The sequence below is a fragment of the Colobus angolensis genome, unplaced genomic scaffold (genome assembly GCF_000951035.1).
Source record: "Colobus angolensis palliatus isolate OR3802 unplaced genomic scaffold, Cang.pa_1.0 Scaffold200, whole genome shotgun sequence".
NCBI lineage: Eukaryota > Metazoa > Chordata > Mammalia > Primates > Cercopithecidae > Colobus > Colobus angolensis.
This window is the reverse complement of record NW_012115156.1, coordinates 6,442,041-6,465,519: the sequence shown is the minus strand read 5'-3', so window position 1 is coordinate 6,465,519 and position 23,479 is coordinate 6,442,041.

Here is a 23,479-nt window from a genome sequence, read left to right as displayed (position 1 = left end):
AAGCACTGAACAATACTATAGATTAGGAGCTCCTGTCAGCCCTCACACTTAGATCGGAATCCATAAAAAGCCCACTTTCCCAGGGATGGCCGGGGAGCAGCCCTGGGTCTGCCAAGTCTCTGTTATTGAGGATTTATTTAAATATACTTTTAAAAGCATTTTCTCCTTTACAATGAAGACTTTTCTGTGTGTATTTCAGTAGACATTTAAAATCCCATCCATAATCTTTTTGAAATCTTTCCCTCATTAAAATGCCTTGGCTTGAGACCTAGCTAGCATTTCAGTCTCTGAGGATAGGAGGAAAAGCTGTGAGAAAAAACAATGACATAGAAAGGGGTTGCCACTGAAAATAAACACTTTGCCCTACCTTGGGTGAGTATTGAACTTGGGGAGGGAGGGCATGAGACCCGGAGAAAGGATGGGTGTTCTTGCCCCTGGCTCTTGTGTCCTTCTTGGAGTAATTCCAAGGACTTGGAAGAGTAGGAACTGGTCTGGGGAATCTGAAATTTAATGTCTCAATTTGCTCTTCCTCATTTTCTCTTTTTACCCATCTGTGTGACTGTGTTTATGCATGTTTGTACACTTGTGTGTAATTTTTAACTTTTCCTTTGTTTTCTGCCTTTAGTTTTGCGATTCCAAAACAAAGTTTTAAAGTTACTGTTATTGTTCTAAAGTTTGACGTTGGCAGTCTGAAATTTTGGAGAAAAGACTCTTTTTCTACTTACAAGGTGATAGCAAGGTTTGAAGGGTTTTTGCCTTTCCCTCAGTAGTATCTCTGATCCATCCATGGTCTCTAAGATGATCCCTTTTATGGTTTGAAGACAGATCCATGCTGGCAAGACAGTTAACTAGTTATCAAATGTGGTGAGGCCTTGTCCTTCTTATAATGTTATGAGTTCAGGAAAAGCCACCAAATCAAAGCACTGTGGATAATATTCTTATTTCTTTCTTAAATTCTTCTCATCCATGCACTTCCCATGCCACTATTAAGGAAAGTCTGGAAGAGAGGGGAGGTGCGGCATGAAGAGCTGGGTAGGGACATAAAAGAATCTTGGAGAATATTTGCTGGTGTCAGTTTGCAGAATGACTGAAAGCAGTGGAGAGTGGCGGTGAGGACACAGTGCCTGTCTTGTGGGTTCTCCTTTAGAAGGCATACCTGGATTAGCTTAGTGACAACATGAATGGAAAACAGGAGAGCTAATTTTTTAAGCCAGAAAGGATTGGCCTTGGTATTAGATTAGATGGAGGGACTGAAGGAGAAGGAGTGAAAGATGATGCTTCTGTTTTTAACTTTGGAGAAAGTAGTTTCCAATCAAGGAGAAGAAGAGTTAACTAATAAGTAATTTGTTAAGTGTCCACTCTACATTAATGTTGTGCTCAGGCATCAGGGGGCACACACAAAAAAATGAAAGCCCTGTTTTCTGCCACAAGACAGCCATACTGTAGTTTGAGTTAGTGAAACATTCTGTTACAAGACAGTATAGACTAAAATGACAATAATAATAGCAGTTTCTATTTATCGGAATTAGTTGTGAGATGGGTCCATTGCTAAGCACTTTCTATTGTTTTTGTTGTATTCTCCATACGGATCTAGGAGAGCAATGTGATATAAAACTGAATTCTGATAAAAAACAATAATTTTTACTGAGTACTTACTAAGAGCTAGGAGCTGCATTAAGAGCTTCATCCCTCTGAGATTGGCACTACAGTGACTCACAGATTGCAGAGGAAATGAGGCTTTAAGACCAGTTCTATGTCCAAGTTACACAGTTAACAAGCTTCTAATAAGGGCTGGGACACAAATCTGGGTCTGCCTCATTCTAAGGCCAAAGTTGTTGATAGACAATGTGATGCTAAATTATCTATATCAAAAAGAAATACCCCATAGTCCTAAAATACAGGCATTTAAGATTTTTTAAAAACAGAATCAAAAGCTCTGGAAGAACAAATATTCACATAAAATTACCTTTTACTTGTGGCCAAGCCCTATTAATGAGAGCTTCATATCTTCCATTTCCTGTGTTAGTTCTGTTGACTCACTTTATTATTTCTAAATGGGCACAATGGATTGCGAGGAAGCCTTGCATGTGCTCATGCTATCTATGAAAATGCTGTAAAGATTCCCCATTCAGTACAAAGTGTAGACTGTGCTGTTGAAAGTAGGGTAGTGTCAAGATAAATCAGGGAAAAAACCCTCAGAACCAAATACTGTTGGAGAGTATCTTTAAAAGCCTATGCTTAAGAGGTATTCCCTTGGAATGCTTTAAAGAAACACTAGTTGTTTAAAGGGCTTCAGCCACCCTCTGCAATCTTAAGCATCAAAATGCTCACAGCTGGCTAGAAGTGGGTAACAAAGCAGTGCAGTGTGGTCTCATTTCAAATCCATAGGCTCTGTGGGTTTCTGAGTTTCCCTTTTGTGTATGACATAGAGTAAACTTTCAAGAGAGTTAATATAAATCCTTACATTCTCATTCACCATCTACATGAACGATTGTGGATAAATAGTCCCATATGCAAAAGGCTCTTGTGTGAGTTCAGTTTGGAGCCTACCAACAGCTCCACTCAGTTTTGGGGTTTCCAATCCATTCTTAAATTGTTTAATTCCAAAGGCAAATCTTTTAATGTCACCCTCCTGTCTCCTTCCCTTTCCAAGCAAACTGTGCTACAAAAGCAAAGGCCTCCCCTGGCCCTGTTTACTTAGAGTGCAAACCCTATTCAAGCCAGTGATGTCAGATTAAAGGAAGAAAGGGAAGAGAAATCAAAGCCTTAAACTGCACATAAAAGGCAATCGCTGGCAACCAATCTGTTCAACTTCCAACTATTTGCACTTTATGAATAAAGGTCAATCTGTTATTGGCACCCAAATGTTAATGTTCTTATGAGGGTTTAAGCTGCTTTAACAGCTGAATAAGTGAGAGTGAGCTATAGGGCCACACCTAATCATTCAGGTCCAGCTGGGACACAGAGGAGCATCTCAAAAAGGCAAAAGAGGCAGACAGTATGTGTTTGAAGAGGGGAGGTGGGCACACATTTAATGAGGGGTAAAAGGTGAGATCACTTTTATACAGGAAACTCAAGACTAAATGTCCATGGGGCTTTTTTCTTTTCATATGTTTTACATGCTGCTGGCTATATGTGGCAGCGAAGTCTGCCCTAGACCTGGACCTTATATAATCAATTATCTTCTAATATGTATTTAATTTTTCTCTTTTAAAAAACAATACCTCCGAATATTTCATAGCCCTTCAATCACAGTATCCTCTGGATCAGTGGTAGACAACACAGTAACAAGACAAACCTCTGACTTCCTGCTTGTGAGGATGCCCTTCTCCTTTCCAGTCTACATCTGTACTTAGGGACACAGTCACACCAGAGGCGTGGAGTTTCTGAGTGAATAACAGTAGATATAGGACAAAAGACCAACTTGGTCATGCTAATGGTAGTCATCAAAGCATCTTTTTTTTTCCTAACACATTTTTGGGTGGTGGCTAGCATAAGCACATTTGAATTCTACAGACTTCATTTCTGCATTAGGCAGAAAATAAGTTAATACAAGCCAAATGCCAATTTACTGTGCCCTCCAAATTATTCCATTCCAGTGGGGTCAACACTTAGTAGAGGGCACATCTGGTTTTGTTCCCTCTATCTGTGAGGCAAACACGTCTCAGAGGTTTCTGGGTCTGTTCCTAACTAAATGTCACATCACCTCCATTGGCCTCCATTTCCTTATTAGTAAAATGACCCGTTACCTTTAAAATCCCATCCAACTCTGCTGGCCTCTCTCAGCTGGTTTCTTCAACTATGTAGTAGAGCTATGTTACTGTGAAGTTTAAGGAGTTTCTTTAAAAAGACGTTTTACCCCTAGCAAACTGACGCAGGAACAGATAACCAGACACCGCATGTTCTCATTTATAAGTGGGGGCTGAACAATGAGAACACATGGACACAGAGAGGGAAACAACACACAGGGCAGGGGGCCCTGGGGGAGGGAGAGCATCAGGATAAATAGCTAATGCATGCAGGACTTAATACCTTGGTGATGGGTCAATAGGTGCAGCAAACCACCATTATGCATGTTTACCTATGTAGCAAACCTGCATGTCCTGCATATGTATCCTAGAACTTAAAGTAAATTAAAATAAAATTTAAAAATACTAAAATGTAATACTTATGTAAGACATACTTATTACAAATAGGACTTTCATGAAAGATGGAGGGTATCCTTACGGCTAGACATAGGAAGGGATATAGGACATTATTGCTTATCCCCACTTGCTGTAGAGTGAGCAGAAGCAAGCTGTTCACATCCTCCTTAATTTTCCCCATCAAGCCTTTGAGCCTTTGCTGACACAATTCCTTCCACTTGGCTTATCCTTCCCCAATTTTAACCATCTGTGAATATGCAACTCAGATACACCCAGTTGAAATGACTATCTTTCCATCTCTCTTCTGCGATTACCCTTTATTTGGTGGCTTCACACATTCCTTGATGGATTATCATTGCTTCTGTACATTTTTGTCTCCTTTAAAAGATAGCAAATCCTTTGAAGTCTGGAACTGTGCCTTTATATCCCCTCCAGTGCCTAGGAAGTTCCAGATTGTGTGGAAGGCAAGCAATATCTGTTTGTTAAACAGAATTCAAATAATACTTTTTCTTCCTGCCTTCCAAATAAGCTAATTTATTTTTAAAATAGGTAATACATTCAAATGTTATAAATATCACAAGTTACAAATTAACTCATAAAAAGTAATTCTTCTTCCCACCCCTTCTCCCTGTCCCTCATTTTTCATTCAGAAAACAACTACTGCTACTGGTTTCTTTTTTATTTATTTATTTTTGAAACAGCCTTCCTGGATGTAGTAAGTAAAACTGAGACCATATCTAAAAGTGTTTAAATGCTAAAGGAGGGAGAGTCTCACAAACTGGGAAGAATCATTCTCTATTCTTCTCATCATTCTGTGGCAGACAATACTTTTCCAGGGCAAACAACGGCTGCCTCCATTCAGAAACTGCAGGTTCTAGTAGAGTGAAAAGATGTTATTAGCAATCTGTGTCTTGTTGGGCAAGACCTTTAGCCTTGTTGTACCTATTGGGTTGATGTCTACCAAATCTCCCATCCCTACAGTTCTCTGATTCTTATCTGAAAAAGAGTCATTTCACAAAATTAGAGAATCAGCGTTAGAGAAAATGAATTCGATATTAGCATTTTCAATCAGGAATTTAACCTTTGAGCTGGTGAAGTAGCTTTGCCAAATCAATCTATTTAGGAAATTAAAAATAAAATTAGGCACATTTATTGCAAATTAAAGTGAAATGGAATTGAACATTCCTAACTGGAGCCAGAGAAGAGATGTTTCGTGGAGATCATTGTGCCAAGGGAATGGGGCCAATCTCAAGTGCTACACATTTCTTCTGGAGCTAGGAGCCTTATTTCTGCTTCTCAGTGGGCTTTGGGATAGGGGTAAGGCAGGGAGGGCTGTGAGATCTGTAGAACTGTGCTCAATCTCTTCTGTATACGTGTTGAGTCAGTCAAGGTCCTCGCAGGAAACAGGTCTCACACTCAAGCTGGGTAATCTGGAGAGAGTTTAATAATGGGCTATTTACAAATGGCTACACAGCATTTTCAAAAATAAAACGGGGATAGTCTAGTATCTTGAAGTTAGTAAATGGGAAACCATTATCACCCACTCTTTGGCTTGAAGGGACAAGGAGGAGAAGAAGTATAGGAGTCTCTGGAGAAAGCAGCTACATAGGGAGGGCTCCCTGATGAGAACTGAAGATTGCAACATCCAGCATCCACCCATCCTCCTTTGCCTGAACAACCTTAGCTCCTCCTTTAGGATTCCTCCAGGTATCTTCTCTGCTGGGAGAGCCTTCCCTGAGCTCACTAGTCTGGGCTGAGTGCAGAGTTTAGTTGTCAATATAAGAAATATGTGAATCTTCCTATCCTAGCACAAATCACACTGTTTTATATAATAATTACCTCTTCACTTTTCTGTGTCTCTCGCATGTCTGTGTGTTTCTCGAGGACCCAGAATCTATCTTACTGGGCTTTTTTTTCATAGTATCCAATCAAATATTTGTGGAGTGATGGGAAGGAAGGAAAGGGCTAGTTCTGTCTCATCTCATAGTCCCTTCATGTCATTACCTCTGGGGGACCTGGGCTACGGCTACAGGCAATTCTCTGAGTGCCTAGAGAGTTTTGCTCTGTATCTCCTGTCTAGAATTAACCCTGAGGAGATCACCAGCTAAATGTGAAAGAAAGTGTGCTCAGAATTTTCATCATAGCATTGTTTAGGAAAAAAAATTAAAAGCACTAAACATGATGTGGAAGATATATGAAAAGATATTTGTGATACATTGCTGTGTGAAAAAGCAAGTTACCTACTAATAAGAGCACTATGATCACATTTTTGTAAGGTATATGCATAGTTGTGTGAATTTGGACAAATTATCAATAATTAACTTCTTCAAGCCTCACTTTCCTCATTTGTAAGCTATATCTCCTCAGAGGGTTGTTCCGAGGAGTAAATGCACAGACTATTAATATTATCTACCTACACAGAAAGATATATGAAGGAATGTTCGCAAAATATTTCCAGTAATCATTGTCATGCACTTGACTTTCTTCTTTGTACATTGCTGTGTTACTTGAAATTTTTTCACAATAATCATCTATCAATTTTACAACAACACTAGCTACTAGAAAAAGAAGAACTCTTGTTTTAATTCCTCCACCACCACTTGTTAACTTTGTGTCTTTGGGGAAGTAACTGGACACCTCTGAACCTTATTTTCCTCATGTATAAAATAAGTATTCATTTCTTTTCTGTCTCTGAAGATTTTGCTACAGATCAAATGAGTTATTGGATATGTACATGTTTTTAGAAACCATCAAAATAATACACAAATATTAGACCTTATTACTGTTAACTTAATTAGAATAATTTACTTGATTTTTTTTTTCTACTTCTCATCCGGATGTTTTGTGGGAGACAAGCTGCCTTTATGAAGAGGCCTTATGAAGCCCATCAATGGTGGAATTGCTGGTAACACCAATGACCTTTTGCCATCCTCATGATGACACTGAGAACTCCTAGCCACCAAATTATTAACAGGGCAAACTATGTTCTGAGCTTACCTTTGCCCTGGTTTGTTTTCACTGCCTGAGATCATTCTTCTCCCTTCTAGGCACGTGTCTCTCTCCTTTCAGAATGAGTTTTGTGTATTTCTATGCTTTGTTGCCGACTTGTGATATTAACTTAACAAGAGTGAGAGGTGAGCCTATTAGCACACTTTTGGTGAATTGGTAAAAGGATTTAGTGGGTGAATCACCACTCTGGTTCATGAGGTTGAACGGGCTTTGGGAGCCACTGGGGATTTGGTAATATTTACTGTAGTTTCTGACGCATCATCTCCTTCCTCTTCACTCATGAAAGATGCAGACGCCTTCAGGGAGGAGGTCCCAGTCGAGCTTGACAGCATTCTGGGAACACAAGGAGGGACCTGTAGTCAAAATGTACAAATCTGAAGGAGGCCTTTGTGCACAGAAGCTATCCTGCCTGTAAATGTCCCCAGTCACCAGATTAGTGCCAATTTATTTTCCAGTGAAGACACCAGGGGTCTGGGGTTGGGGTGGAGTTTGCAGGAGGGAACAAAAAGGAAAAAGCGTACTTAGCACTAACCAAATGAGAGCCCTGCTCTGAAGTAACGGCCAAATGAGCGTCCACTGAGTGTCTGCTGATGTGCGTGTGCTGATGTCTCCTAAGTAGAACCGCGAGCACATGTGCTTGGGGGAATATTTGTGCGATCAGGCTATGAATATTTCTTTTGTGTGACACATTTAAAATTGTAATTAATTTTTTTTTTTGCTCTAGCTGAGAAATAACATTTATTTTTTTAACCATGAAAAACAAGTTTATCGTAAGAAATGATGGATAAGTTTGAGTGTATTTTACTGCCTGCTCCTCCCTCTCCCACCACCCTCGCCTCTGCCCCTTCACCGCCCCCTCCCGAGTCTTGACAACATGTTTTAGCACACATTGGGCTCTTGATGTGTTCAGGATTTAAAGCCTCCCTGAGAACCAGAAGGAGTACATTTACTCTCTCCTTTCCCACTCTTTGGAAGGTTTCAGTCCAAGCTTATAAAAGTCATTTCCATTTTCAAAAGCAGAGTTGGTAAAACACTTTGGAAACTTTCCCTACACCCCCATTCCCCCCACCGCACTCCATCTTCTTGTTCGAGAAATGCAAATCTAAAGCCAATCCTATTTTATGTTAAAAAGTGAAAAACATTTCAATGTATTCTTGTCTTGTATGACTGGCTGAGAGCCTCTAAATCCCTACCATTTACCAAATTAAACTAATTGAAAGTGCTTCCAAAAGCCACATCTGTAGGCTGACGTTTGTCCCTGCCTTTCACTTTGGGCTCGGGAAACTGTTCTCCATTCCATTGATCCCTGAATAGTCATGCCTGTCAGGAAGCCACATCAGCCATTATCATTCTAATTTTACTGCCTTTCTTGGTCCCTAATCTAATTTGCAATGATGCTTAAGCATTTCGCAAGGCCATAGCACTTTCTTCAGAATTTCAACAAGAGCATTAAACCCCCAATTTACATTAATGAAGTGCACATTTAATTAGGGGAGAGGGTAAATGGAGGGCTCTTCAGGAGCAGTTTGTGTGATGTGATAGGCACTCGAAAAGGCAAGGAGATATATCTGATAAAAGACTTGCCATCCATCAGATGGCTTGATTTTTTTCCCTCACCCCCCTAGGATTTTCCCAGCCTCATCTTCTTTCTCATTTCCACCCTTCCATCAACTAACTCTACCTCTCTAAAATTTGCTTCAAAGCCATGACAATAAAATTATGAAAGCAGACCTGTCAACAAGGGAGGGCCAGGCGAAGAACTATTTAAGAGGATTGTGTGGTTTTCAGTTCCCCTGCTGCCCCCCAAAGGGGAGATTAACTTGTTCTTTTAAATAATGAGAAACATAGGAAACCATCACCAGTCTCCGTGTTTAATGAATGCATTAAGCACACAGACTGAGCAGCACAGAGCTACACAAACTTGGCTTGCTGTTGCGAACAGGATGGGCAGGGGAAGGGCTGGGGATGAATTTCTGGTCATAGATCCTATGCGATGAATTCATTACCACATATTATCTGAGATGCAGTGATGTCATGCAATTAAGTCACTGCCATAGGCTCTGCTGGGCAAGGCTTCTGACGCAAAGGAGGTATGCGTGTGTGTGTGTGTGTATGTGTGTGTGTGTGTCCACATGCATATTTATCTAGACACAGAAATATTTTTCTTCCCTTTAGCCTTTTGAATGTGAATTCTAGGTACATATGCCTTTCTTTTGTTCTGGGGCTACCTGTTTTCTTTCTTACTTCATGAAGTGTGAGAGTTAGGGCAAGACTTACATATAGATTTATATTTTGGAACCTTGATTTTCTTCCTTCACGTTGTCCTTCTTCTTCATCTGTTATTTAATGATGATGTTGATAACAGTAACAACTCTCTCAAAAATATAGTGATGTAAGTACAACAAAAGCAACTCAATAACGCAATGCTGTTTCATGCTTAACATTTTTGCAAAATTGATATTTCGGAGCTAAAAATAAAAACATCTGTTCACAAAAGGATCTTGTTTGCATGTCCCTCAAGTATAAAAGTTACATTTTGTGGAAAAAAGTATGTATTCTACTAACTCACTAACACTAGCTAGACATTAACATGTAGCTTAATACATTTTCTGTCTTCCCACTACCTTATGAAGATACTGGATAACAGTTTCCTGGTTTTTGGGATAAGCACCATTTTCAAGCACATACAATTGGAGATCAGTAGGAAATCAACTCTCTTCCAATTACGCAGTCCATGGTTATTCAGGATGGCTCTAAGTAGCAGGAAAGAAGGCCCTAAAATTAATTCTCTACTTGTACCTTGAACCTGACAAGGAAAACTAAAGGTGGCACCACAGGGACAGGGGAAAACAATGGAAAACTGATGAAAAGAAAAAGAGGTAAATCATATGAGGGCATTAGATAGTAAACAGGAATTTTAAGAAAAAATGCAAGGGAATAAAAAAATTAAGGAGCAAGTAAGAATATCACTTTTATATCCTGAATATTGGGGTTCTTCGTGGTTAGATCTGGGTCAGCTGTATGATGTTGGGCAAGTTACTTTACCTGTTTAATATTTGGCTTTCTTATTTGCAAAATGAAGATAATAATGGCACTTTAGAAGGTTGTTCTGAAGATTACATAAAATACTGCACATGAAGGGTTTACTGCCTGGCATCTAATAAAGAATAAATGAAAAAAAGAGAGAATATAGTAAGTATTCAATAAATGTTATTAGAGAAGAAAGGAAACATGGATACATTACATGAGTGAAAACCCTCAGAAGGATAGAGAAAGTTATGAAAGAGAATACATACTTAAATGAGGAGTGACGGGGTGAAAGAACAAATCCCATTTAGATAATAAACAATGTTAAGTGTGTGACCTTCTATCTTTTCTATGGATGTGTCCAACAGAGAAAGAGAAGGCTGTTAAAGACCATGTCAGAGAAGGAGAAAATAAACTAGGTGGATGACACATTTAAAAATCTGCATTCTAGGCTATTAGAATGTGCCTTTCCCAATAGCCCTCACAGTGGAAATAGATTTTTTAAAAGTGCAAATAGGGAAGTTTTGCCTATGTCTGGGATTAGAGGTGTGCCTTTGTTTTCCGTGTAAAGGACAATGGGTATCTCTCTGAAAATGACAGTACCTGACTTCTTTTCCTCCTCGTCTTCCTCCACCATCAGTGGTGGACATTTTAAAGACATCTCTGTCTCCAATTGTCTTCCCAGAGACAATCTCTATTCTTTAGAGATATCTATGTATATATGTGACACTCAGGTTTTAAATTTTGTTCTTCAATCCCTTCTATTATGTCCAAGCCTGGAGGAAAGTCACGTCAAATGTCAGAACATTCTATTTTTCCCCCCTAATTATAGAAGTAATACTTGATCATTATTAAAAAATTAGGAACAATGCAAACTTCTGCAAAGTCAGGTTGAGGAAGTTTATAGTTTACAAACTAAATGTGAAAACATTAGCCATGAGGAACACGCAGAGGGACAGTTTAGTTGCTGGGGACTGGTACAGATGTGCTGAGTATTTGGAAGTGATTAGTGATCTGACATCCACTCACATCTTTAGTTCTCATTCCCGAATGTGAGTACCCAATGCTGCGAAAGACAGGTAGCTGAGTGTGTAACAGACAGTAGGCTAAGAATTGGCATTTGTCATGTTGGCATTGGGTACAGAACTTGCTGAGGCACCTATGGCTTCCTGGAACCAAAGCAGACTCCATTTGTTGCCCAGGAAAGCCTTCATTCAGGGCCTTCATCTACAATTACAACATTCATTCCTCATCTCAAAGGTGAAAGGGCTGCTGTATCCTGGTGGGGACTAATTCCTAATGAAACGGGTGATGGTTTTGTATTTGTGTATTTGCACAGCACATGGACTGTGACTATTTCTCAAGTAAAAGAAACTTGGTGCAGGCTGAAGGGTGTACAGCCAAGACTTGCTCTGAGGACTGTGAGGCTGTTCATGGAGAGGACTGAGTGTGGCCCTCATGTAGTATTGCCAGGACTCTGCCAATAAATGCCAGCAAGGATTGCCGTGACCTGGACTTGGAAGCTGTCTCAGCCTATAGCATATGTACAAAAAACATGTGAACACACACAAAAAGTTGACTTTCAGTCATGATTTTTCACAATGTACTCAAAGCCTGTCAAAATAGGTAAGATTGATTTTTCATGTAATTATACAAATTTTCCAATCCTTTTACCCAGTTTAATTAGGAAAGGGTAGATGGCAAATAGAATGTGTGCTAAGCAATTTCCTTTGTAGGATTTGGTTAAGAATATCTAACTCATATTTGTCTTCTCTCTAAATATACTGCTTAATTGGTTGTGAGAGGTGGGAACTTGAGATCCTCAGTGAAGAACCTAAATTGGTTCTCTTGTTGACAAGAGCCTGTATATAAAACAGACAGGAGAGGGACTGAAAAGATGACAATGGTTTAAGCACACAGGAATCTTTCTAACACTGGATGCTTAGGAAGAAAACCCATTGTTGGAAACTGGCCAGATCCCAGTCTTTTGAGAAATAACCACGATCACAACAACTTTTCACTGTACCCTATAGCCTGAGGTAGGTAGCATTTGCCATATGCCATAGATGGAGTAACTAGGGGGACAAGAGTTTCAGCAGTTGTCTGAAATCTCACAACAAGTTGAAAATAGAGCCCTAGTGCCAGCCAAGTTTCCTGCCCTGAAAGTGAAGAGAGAGACCTAAAAAATGAGATTAGATTTGAAAGAGCATCTATAGTTTCCAGGGGCTTATCTGAACTATGTTTCTTCTGTGACCCTTTTTGAGTTTACCCATCATAAGTAATGGCACGACCTGTTCTTCAAGTCATTCAAAAATGCATTTGTTCTCCATAATAGAGAGAGAAACTCCAGCCAAATTATATTCTAATGTATCATAGCCTTGAACCCAGGGACCATTTTGCATTGCTGACTAGGTGGCTGCTGAATACATTATTATTCCAACATGGTTTGAGTCAGCCTTGCAAAGAGGCAGAAGTTCCTAGATTGCCTCTAATATTGTTATTATTATTATTTTTTTTTGCAGGGTGAGATGGGCAGGGTAAAAAGGAGGACAAGAATAAATACTTGGGTATAATCGGCTCTTGCTGCTGGGTAGGTATTAGCAGCCCCTTTAGACATCATTTCTGCGGGAGTAGATTGAATGAGTGTATCTCTGACAGAATTTCCATGCTCCCAACTGAAGCAGGTGTAGCTGGGTGGAGGAAGGCCAAAGAAACTCGAGAAGGTAAGTATTTTAAATAGGTGATTCTGTTTTTTTTTTTTTTGAGACGGAGTCTCGCTCTGTCCCCCAGGCTGGAGTGCAGTGGCCGGATCTCAGCTCACTGCAAGCTCCGCCTCCCGGGTTCATGCCATTCTCCTGCCTCAGCCTCCCAAGTAGCTGGGACTACAGGCGCCTGCCACCTCGCCTGGCTAGTTTTTTTTTTTTGTATTTTTTAGTAGAGACGGGGTTCCACAGGGTTAGCCAGGATGGTCTCGATCTCCTGGCCTCGTGATCCACCTGTCTCGGCCTCCCAAAGTGCTGGGATTACAGGCTTGAGCCACCGCGCCCGGCCTTAAATAGGTGATTCTGAATTTTCAAGTTTCCTCCTGGCCTGAAGGAGTTAAGCTGTCAGTTATCTACCCAATGGCTTAGACATGGAGAAAAGAGACCACAATACATAATACTCCAGGTTCTTTTTTATGTGGAGGAAAAACTGAATTCATTTTAATTTAAAAGTCTGAACTCAGATTCTTAGAAGAGGCAAACCAAGGAAAGCATAAAACGACTTACTGATAAGAAATATCTTCTGCCACTAGAGATGGCTGGAGCTAGTCAGTAAACAAAGCCAACACATGAAGTAATAGATACGGCATTGTAGTTAACCATGCCTTGCTAAATCACCTATCACCATAGCATCTAGACCCTTTGCCAGTGAATCTACCTTAACTAGACTCCAGACACTGCAGTACTAATGTAGTGTACTGAATCGTACCATAGTGCCTGCACAGAGGGAGCATTTCTTCCTAAATACCCTTTTAGTACCATGGAGGACTAAGGAGGGGGGAGAATGGAAGCCCAATATGCTATTGGACAGAGGCCTCACTTAATTCCATGCCAACTTGGCAATGCCACTGTCTGAGATATTTGAGTCCCTCAGGCTAGGTCCGAGAGCAGTTTTCAAACATGAGAAAGGAGCTTGGCAGGCACAGGGAAAATGGTTTTCTTTGCCCCCAGGCCTGAATTGCTGGATTGGGTATTTACACTGCCTGGGTTTGCCAGATTATCACTCCGTTTTTCCTTTTAGGCCACTTTAGCTGTGTAGATTCTGCCTGTGTGCAACTAAATGTAAAAGCTGTTTCTCCATCAATGTTGTTACTGCTAACTTTTCTCTTAAAATGTAAATTTGGCCCCTTGGGGCCTTGTGTATTCGTGACAAGGTTTATGTCAGTTTGATAGGGAAAAATGTCAGATCTACATTCAAGAACCTGGGAAACATTGGAAAGTCACTTTTCCCTTGAAAAGCAATAGTTCACTACAGACCAGTTGGGAAAAGAAGAGCATTGTATCTGCACGAGGGCTTACAGATTGGCTAAAAAGAAGTAACTGGAAGGAACAGGAGAAATTATAAAGTGTTTCTTTTATTTCTGTTTCTTAATTTCAAGCCATCCTGTTCATGTTGCAAAGGCAGTATAGTGGAAAGATTACCCAACTAGGAGATTGGAGACCTTCATTTGAATCTTGATCCTGACACTAACTTGCTGGATGACTTTGAACTAGCTACTTAACTATTCAGGGTTTCCTCCTACCTAATGTTGGAGAGTTGAACTTGATGCTGTCTAGAAGGTCCCTGCTAGGTAGAATATTTGGTAGTTCATCTGAGTCTATTCTGTTTTGTGGCTCTAATCCACACCTGAGTGGAGCCATTCATTCTATCACTTCCCTTTTTCATCCATTCATACCACAAACAGGTGTTAGGTCCTTTCTCTTCGGTTTCTATTTTTTAAAGTAGTCCATACTAACTGTCTTTATCTTCTTAAGGCTTCTGATTGCCTTAGCCTTTCTTAATGGCTACAATGCTTCCTTGAAGGTCCTGAACTTACTCTCTATGAGTGAATGACTTTTTTTTCATCTTTTCTCAGCTTCCTATGAGGCTGGTGCATTTGACATGGTTGACCTTGTACTTCAAGATATTTCTGTCTCTCCCTGACTCCCTCTGTGATACTCACAATACCAACTCTTCCTTCATCTCTAGTTGCTTCTTCTAGAAGATCTGGTTGCAGTCTTTCTATGGGCTTTAGAATCATCCAGTCAGCCATGGCCTGGATTTTTCCTGTTGTATATTTCACCAAACACCCACAATCAGCAAGAGTGAGCCACATTTATCTCCTTGCTTCTGAAACCAATGCCTTGAAATGACATCTGATTCCTATAAAAAGTGACCGATTCTCCTAATCACCAAGACCAGAATTCTTGGTCTTTTAAAATTATTTTCTCCTCTTTACCATAGCATATCTAAAAAATCATCAGATTCTTCAGATTTCACCAGCAAATTGACACTTATATGCCCCCTTCTTTTCCATGTGTATTTCACCATCTGTTTCCTCTTACTTAGTCAGTCAGTAAAAGTTAACTGATTCCTGAGTGAAAGGTACTGGCTTACAGGCTGTGAGAGAAGGGAAGATGTGGAAGATATGGTATTTCCCTTTAAATAGTAACAATTCAAAAGAACTTTCATTTATTAGTTACAAATTATAATTAATTAAAAGGAAAAGTAGAAAGCAAAAGTAAAAAAATTAAAAGGTAATTTAATTACAAAGAAAAGTAGAAAGAGATAGGTGACAAAAGAGAGGAAAATACAATATTTGGGAGTTCGTGATAGCTACAAAATATATCTTTGCCAATTTTAATTCATCTCAAATTCTGGTTATTTTATATTTCCAAATGGTTCTTTCTTGTCGGTCTAAATTACATTTGTAGTTCTCATTTCTTTCTTTCTCCTCTGTGTTTCAGGCAAGGCACTTCCTGTCTGATACCCTGCTCTCAGCATGTATATTCTCCGGCAGCTCTTCAGGTAGCTGAAGTCTCTTATGACGTTTTCATTTTTCCTTTTTGGTAGCTTTGCAATCCTTATTGTAGAAGCACTGTATACTTTCTGCCTGGATAGGGGAACTGTAGTATACTTCCAGATCAATATCACTTTTGTTTCATTCTCCATTTATTCTCACCTAAGTGCTATACTCAATCAACAAACACTTTATACACCTGTTATTTGCTCTGTGGTAAGAGTTGGGTATAGAATGTTGACTGGGACTTGCTTCTGTCCTCAAAGTTATCGTATGTTAGTAACAAAGTTAGACACATAAATAATTTTAATTTATTATGATAACATGCTACAATAACTCTTGTTAACATTTATTGAGAACTAAGTATGCCCCAGGCATTGTTCTGTATTTCTTACGTATATTAATTCATTTAATCCTCACTAAATATAGGAGATCAATACTGTTGTTATCCCTATTTCACAGATGAGGAAGCTGAGACACAATCATGGTAGAGCAAGATGTAAAAGTAGGCAGTCTGACTCCCGATCTCTCACTCATCCACTACTGTAGACAGCCTTCTCTGTGTTTCCTTAGCACATAACAAGAGTTCATGCTATTGGAGTACAAAGCAGGGTTTGTAATATCAATAAAGGAGACAGTTTCATAGTGTTTTAGCTGAGTCTTGAGAAAAAAGTAGAGTTTTGGTGAAGGAAGAAAGAAAGACACTACATGCTGTTTGTATGTTTGAAGGGGTTGCTGTTAAGAGGGTCTAATAGGTAAAGATCCTGTTGTGGAAAATGAATCTGGGAAGGACTAAAAATGGAACACTAACGTTTAAAGAACGGAGGAAGAGAAGCAGTTGTAGAGAGTGAGAAAGAGTAGAGATAAAGCAGAAAAATTCCTAGAGAGTTTAGTATCATGACCAGGAACTAGGCATTTCAAAAAGGAAGAAACGATCAACAGTGACGAATGAGAAGAGCTGGAAGGAATGTAGATGGAGAAAAGCCTAGAGATTTGTTACCTAGGAAGCTAGTAATGACCTCAGAGAATGCAGAATGGTAGAGGTGGAAGGAAAACTCAGAGGATTATTGAGAAAAATGAGAAAAGTAGAAAAGTCGAAGCAGGAAGTGCAGACATTTCCTATACCAATGTAGACATATTTGTGTTTATATACATACACATATTCATGTGTGTTCCTAGTATTCGATAATGCACAATGTTGAGGTTATCCTTAAAAAAGATTAATTTAGCAAAATATAGAAAAGCAGATCTGAAAAGAGAATATATTCCTTGCAATTATAGACTATGCTTAATAAGTAATACTTAATTTAGTAGACTGTAGCTTGTGACAACATGAGAAGTGCATCCAGCAGATTCATAGTAGTTCTTACTGGGGTACCTGTTTACACGGTTGCTAACAAACTATTTGGTCAAGTTATTTATTGTATCTGGACTAGTTCCTTGTCTTCCAAGAACTAAATGATTAAGTACCATCTAACATTTTAGGATGCTCTGATCTCCTTTTAACTCATAGAAATCACCAAAGTTAGACAGGCTAATGATCACTCTTTTAAATATTTCCTCCTTCATGACATGGGAAACGATTTTTAACACCACTTTAGCCCAGTAATTCAGACATCTCACGTTGTATATGCACGCGTGTGTTCATTGCAGCGCTATTCACAACAGCAGAAACACAGAAAAAACTTAGGTGCCCCTCAGTGGTGAACTGGATAAAGAAAATGTGGTATCTATACACCATGGCATGCTATGCAGCCATAAAAAAGAATGAAATCATGCCCTTTGCAGCAACACAGATGCAGCTGGAAGCCATTATCCTAACTGAACTAACTTAGAAACAGAAAATCAAATACTGCATATTCTCACTTTTGAGTGGGAGATAAACATGGAGTACTCATAGACATAAAGTTAAAAACACTGGGGTCTAGTGGAGGGTGGAGGATGGGAGACGAGTAAGGGTCAAAAAACTACCTATTGGGTACTATGCTCATTACTTGGGTGGCAGGATCATCTATATACCCCAGACCTCAGCATGACACAATATACCCATGTAATAAACCTGCACTTGTACCCCCCGAATCTAAAAGTCAAAATTATTTTTTAAAAAAGAAAGTATCTCAGAGTCTTGTCTTCTGGATTTTCTTCATTTCAACAGTTTGCCTTCTTTCCTTTCTTTTTCAGTTGCTTAGATTTAAACTTCCTCAGAGTCTCAGTCAAAAGGATGAGTTTATTCAGCTGGAAGAATTGAACCTTGAAAGTATACCCTTTAACCTTAAGTTTTAAAAAATTGGGTTACAAATTAGAATATAAAGTTTTATTCATCTCTAAACATAGTAACAAAGCAATTGATCTTTTAAACAGAAAATTATCAATCACTAAGGAGGCTACCAGAAATAGAAAGATTTAAACACTAATCAGATACCTCTAGTGATTTATGAATATCTGGAAGTCCTACTGAACCATCAGCTATATGACATCATGTAGAGTTGCGTGAATCTAGGTGACTTGTTCCTTGGAAATACTTAGCACAGACCTGAAGTACTTCTAGTGTGAATTCTATCCTAATGTCTGTAAGAGCATTGGGTAGAAAAGAGATGTGCCTACACACACACAACGTTCTGCACATGGAGTCATTAATTAATAAACTGGTTGAAGCACCTAGAAGGGTTCAAAATGCCCAATAGCATCTTACTCAAGGAAATTTTTTTCTCCAATGGAAAGCATCCAAAACAAATAAACAAACAAAAAACAAAACAAGTAGAACAAACAAATGGAGAAAATAGAAAGGCAGAGAATAGCAGAAACCTTGAGTCCCTTTATGTTCCTTAAAAAGTTTTTGATTATTTTTGTTTTAATTCATTGAGCAAATATTTATGGAGTTCCATCTGTATGCTATGATAAGCTCTAAGATTACATTAATAGATTAAACAGCCCCCTCCCCCCATCAAAAAAAGAATCCCTACTCTCATTAGCTTCTTTTAAATTTATACCATTGCTTAATGGGAATGAACCCAGTTGAATTTTTTCAGTAATATATTTTAAAATGAGCTTTATTTTCAAAAACAATTTTAGATTTACAAAAAAATTGAAAAGATAGTTCAGAGAGTTCTCATACACTCCACACAGTTTCTCCTATTGTTATCTTTCATTAGGATATATTTGCCATGATTAATGAACCAATATTGATACATTATTTTTAACTAACACCTATAGTTTATTTATATTTTTAAAATTTTCAATTAGTGTCTTATTTCTGTTCCAGGCTACCATCCAATCCAGAATACCACATTACATTTAGTAATCATGTTTCTATCACTTCTTAGGTACTTTATACAAGTCATCTCATTTAGTCCTAACAAGAACCCTGTAAGGTGAGTACTACTATTGCCTCATTTTATATATGAGAAAATCGAGGGTTGGAGAAGTTAAGTAACTTGCCTAAAATTATACTTAGTTACATTGTGAAGCTGAAATAAAAACTCAAGTTGTCTCGCCTTTAACTCCTATGCATACTCTTCTACTGTACCATCTTGAGTCTTAATACTTTTTTTGTTTCAGCAAAACAACCACTCTATCTGAATTACTTTTTGAGTTTAGACCTTAGGGATACTATTGTCTTAACACTGATTGACAAAATTTAAAATATTTTATTTTACTAATGATATATATCCATTATTGAGAAAAATAAGTAAGTCGTGAAAGTCCTAACCCAACACATTTTAAATACCAACAGAGATAACCAAATTTTGTAAATAAAAAATGTAATTTTATCCAATTTTTCTATTCATTTTGATTGTAATCTACATTTTATTTTCACTTTTTCACTTAAAAAGCTCATGACTATTTGATGTATATTTTTTCTTCTCTTTCTTTTTCGTAAGCCTTTGCCACCACATTGGTTTGGATCTTTATTGCTTTTTATAGGACAATTTAAAAATGCCTTTATTGATTGTTCCATTGTCTCTCCTTGACGGTTTCATGTTACTTCCCTGCTCAAGCAAACAAAAACAAAAACCAAAAACCTGAGAAAGATAATCTGTGATCTGATCCCATCCTGCTTTTTCCACCCCATCCCTCACTTCCCACTGTGAGTGTACCCCAGCCATACTGGGTAATTTTTTGCTGATTGGATGTGCCATGTGCTCTCTCCTTTGTCAGGACCTTTGTTTATGCTCTTTCACCCAGGGAATGCCCTTTCCTGCATCTCCACTAGTCAAAACTCTTTAAGGTTCAGCTCAAAATCCACCTTATCATTGAAACCTCCCCTGGGTCCTCTACCGCAGTCGTCTCTTTCCTGGCTCTGCTCTTAGGTTCTTAACCCAGAAGAGATATTATGTGTTCTAGATTAAAGGTTCCTTGAGGGCTGTACTCTTGTGTCCATCATCTTTGTATCTTCTGGGCATTACTTAAGTGTATTGCTCAATGTTTGCCTAATACACGAGATAGATTGATGGATAGATGGATAGGTAGGTAGATCAATCGATTGATTGATTGATAAAGGGTGCACCAATAATGCGTTAAAAATGTACTTAATGCTAAAATTTCAGAATAATTATAATACTGTGACTCTGGGCTTCACTGCATTTTTAAGGTGTGGGAAAATTAAACAAACCAAAGAGAATGCTCATAGCACTCAGGTAATTTTCCTGCCATTATTTCTATTTTGGGATAGAAAAAAAAAAATCTGGCTGGATTCTTAAGTTAGCATAAAAATGACTTGGATGTTATGACACAATAATGCCCAGAAATAGTGGGGAAATTAAAACACTCCATAATAGTTTTAAATGGAATTTAGATTTATGACTAAAAGTGTTGCACTGGAAGATACTAAAGGCATATTATGTCACTTTAATTTGGCTTTTGAGAATAATGGGGAGATGGCTGAGGAATTAAATACCAGAGCAAAACAAAATAGAATATAACCACAATAGGCTCATGCTGTTACAAAGGAAAGCTTTTATCCAGCACGGAGCTGTATCAGATCTTGATTCAGTGAAGCTTAGGGCTCCTGTGGTGTTTTCCTCTTCAAAGCCCTGTGCAAACACGAACAAAGTTAATCTAATTAACTTATTAGCTTTTTAAGCTAGTGGTACCAATTAGTCACCTCATCAGACTCTGGCTTGGGTCTCATTGCGCAGTACATAGCTATAAAGGGGCTTTCATCAAAACCCCCAGGAGTACAGCGCATGGCATTTGTGTGTGTTTTCAAGAGAATGGCAGAAAGAACCATGTGCAAGGCAATTATGGGGAATCCTCTCTGGGAAAACTTTAATTATAGTGACCATTCTCATCACCTTTTTCTAGAAAGGAAATCGCATATTAGCTTTCATTCTGGAAGTGTGAACCCTTCCTTTCACCTGAGTCTGGAGAATAATTATAAATCTTAGACTTATACTCCTGGATGCCCATGGAGGAGAAAGCCTCACCAGCAACAGGGAATCATAGAAGGTCTAGCAGTTTGGGTGGTATTTTTTTAAAGGGGGAGAAAAGGGGATTCAAGCAGGGTGCTATGAGAATAGTGATCCCAAAATACAGCCCTTTAGGAAGACTTCCAGAGAAACAATGGGGAAGGAATAAATAAAACGAAAGTTATAAATTCATCTATTTGCTCTTCCCTGACCCTTGCTTTTACTCCTCTTCACTGCAACTACCCTGGGAAAGGCACAATACTTTCCCCTGTCACAATATTGAGAAAAATTGAAATGGGGAAGAAAGACCACCAGATGCTTTATTGTCTTAGACGTTTCCACATAATTAGCTGCAGATAAAGGGCCTCTGCATGGTTTCATTGCATTGAATGAACTTGGATATTGCTACACAGTAGTGTGTTTTATGATTCATGCTCAGTTATCCTGTGGCTTTTTGAAAACTGCCAGCTACTTTATCACTGCCGGCCAAGCCTGGGCCCACCACTTAAAATGCAGCAATGCAAAGTTAACTGTGCATGACAGATGTCCATGAAATTGTTTAACACACACATACACGCTCACACAGAGCACAAAGCTGGCTCTGGCCCCCTTATGAGTCTTGCTGGCTCAATGTCCTTATTAAACATAAATAAAAACTATAGGGCTAGGAAAGAAATAAAAATTCATGAAACAACCAAAAAGAGGGCACATTTTGGACTGTGGTTACATTGGATGCATTTAGAATTTCAAAAGGCTCTTGAAAAAGTTAGAAATAATGAAGTCATGAGAAAAGCAAAGAACTGGTGTGTTTGGGGGTTAGGTTAGGAAATTGGGTACTTGAGGTCATCTTCTTTTCCCTCTGAACTGATATCACCAAAGCATTATTGTGTCTCCTCCCTTCAGTCTTCAGTCCTGTGTGCCATGGAAAGCGATTTCTTAGTGCGGTCTCTCATCTGTTTTATACCTTGACATCTTCTCTCTAATGCTCCCATTTATTTTAAGTACTGTGGATCTTATATTTTGACTCCATTGTTCACCCGCCTTCTTCACTCTACATGCCAGCTCCCTTGAACTGCTTTTGCAGAAGGAAAATACTTTTCCTACTCACTCTCTATTTTTGTAGAACAATTTTTATGTCATATCGCATTGTGAGTTTTGATGTAAGTGCCTATCTCCCTTACCAGATTCAAAGCTCTTTGAGTGCTGAGGCTGTGACTTACTCATCATTGTATCAGAGTCAAAATAGTAGCTAACATAAAGTAGATGCTCAACTAATGTATAGTGGACATCAAGGTCGACCGAGAGAAAATCAAACCTGCCAGGGTAGGTGGGTGAATGCACACTTCCAGTAGTTCCTTTGAGTGAGACTTCCTATGTCTTGGTTTTATACATTACTTTTTGGCAGTGACATGCTCTATTTTCTCGAAAACCCTGATGAATTTCTTTTCAGAAGTAAAGGGATTAAAAGGGACAAGAAGTTGGTAAAGAGCATGGTGGGTTGGGTTGGAGATAAGTCTCAACGTTGATCAGTTCTATCCCTGGACATTTGTGAAGAGAGAGTCTCCCTCTGTTGCCCAGGCTGGAGTGTAGTGGTGTGATCTCGGCTCACTGTAACTTCCACCTCCTGCATTCAAGCGATTCTCATGCCTCAGCCTCCTGAGTAGCTGGGATTACAGATGTGTACCACCATGTCCAGCTAATTTTTGTATTTTTAGTAGAGATGGGGTTTCACCATATTGACTAGGCTGGTCTCAAACTCCTGGCCTTATATGATCTTCCTGCCTTGGCCCCCCAAATTGTAGCACCCCATTTCCATTTTTGACAGTGGTACACAGTGCTTGTTGTATTCTTTCTCTCTCAAATCTTTCAGTCATTTATCACATCTTGGGGTGTGTATTTGTCAGCTCAGGCTGCCATGACAAAATACTACAGACAGGATGGCTTAAACAACAGAAATTTATTTCTCACAGTTCTGGAGTCTGGAAGTTCAAGACAAATGTGTCACCAAGTTAGATTTCATTCCAAGACTTCTCCTTATATGAGGAGGTTGCCATTACCCTGTCTGTGTGCTTACATGATCCTTCTCTTTGACATTCAACAACCACCAAAATTGCTCTTCTAAAAAAACGCAAGAGGACCTACTCATGGTGCTGGGATAGAAACATGGAAAATATAAGTAGAGATATAATATGCTATACAGAAGCTACATTCAGAATCTCTAGAACTTTTTGGAACAAATAAGCAAATACTCGCCATAGAAATAAAATGAGAAGGCCGGGCGCGGTGGCTCAAGCCTGTAATCCCAGCACTTTGGGAGGCCGAGACGGGCGGATCACGAGGTCAGGAGA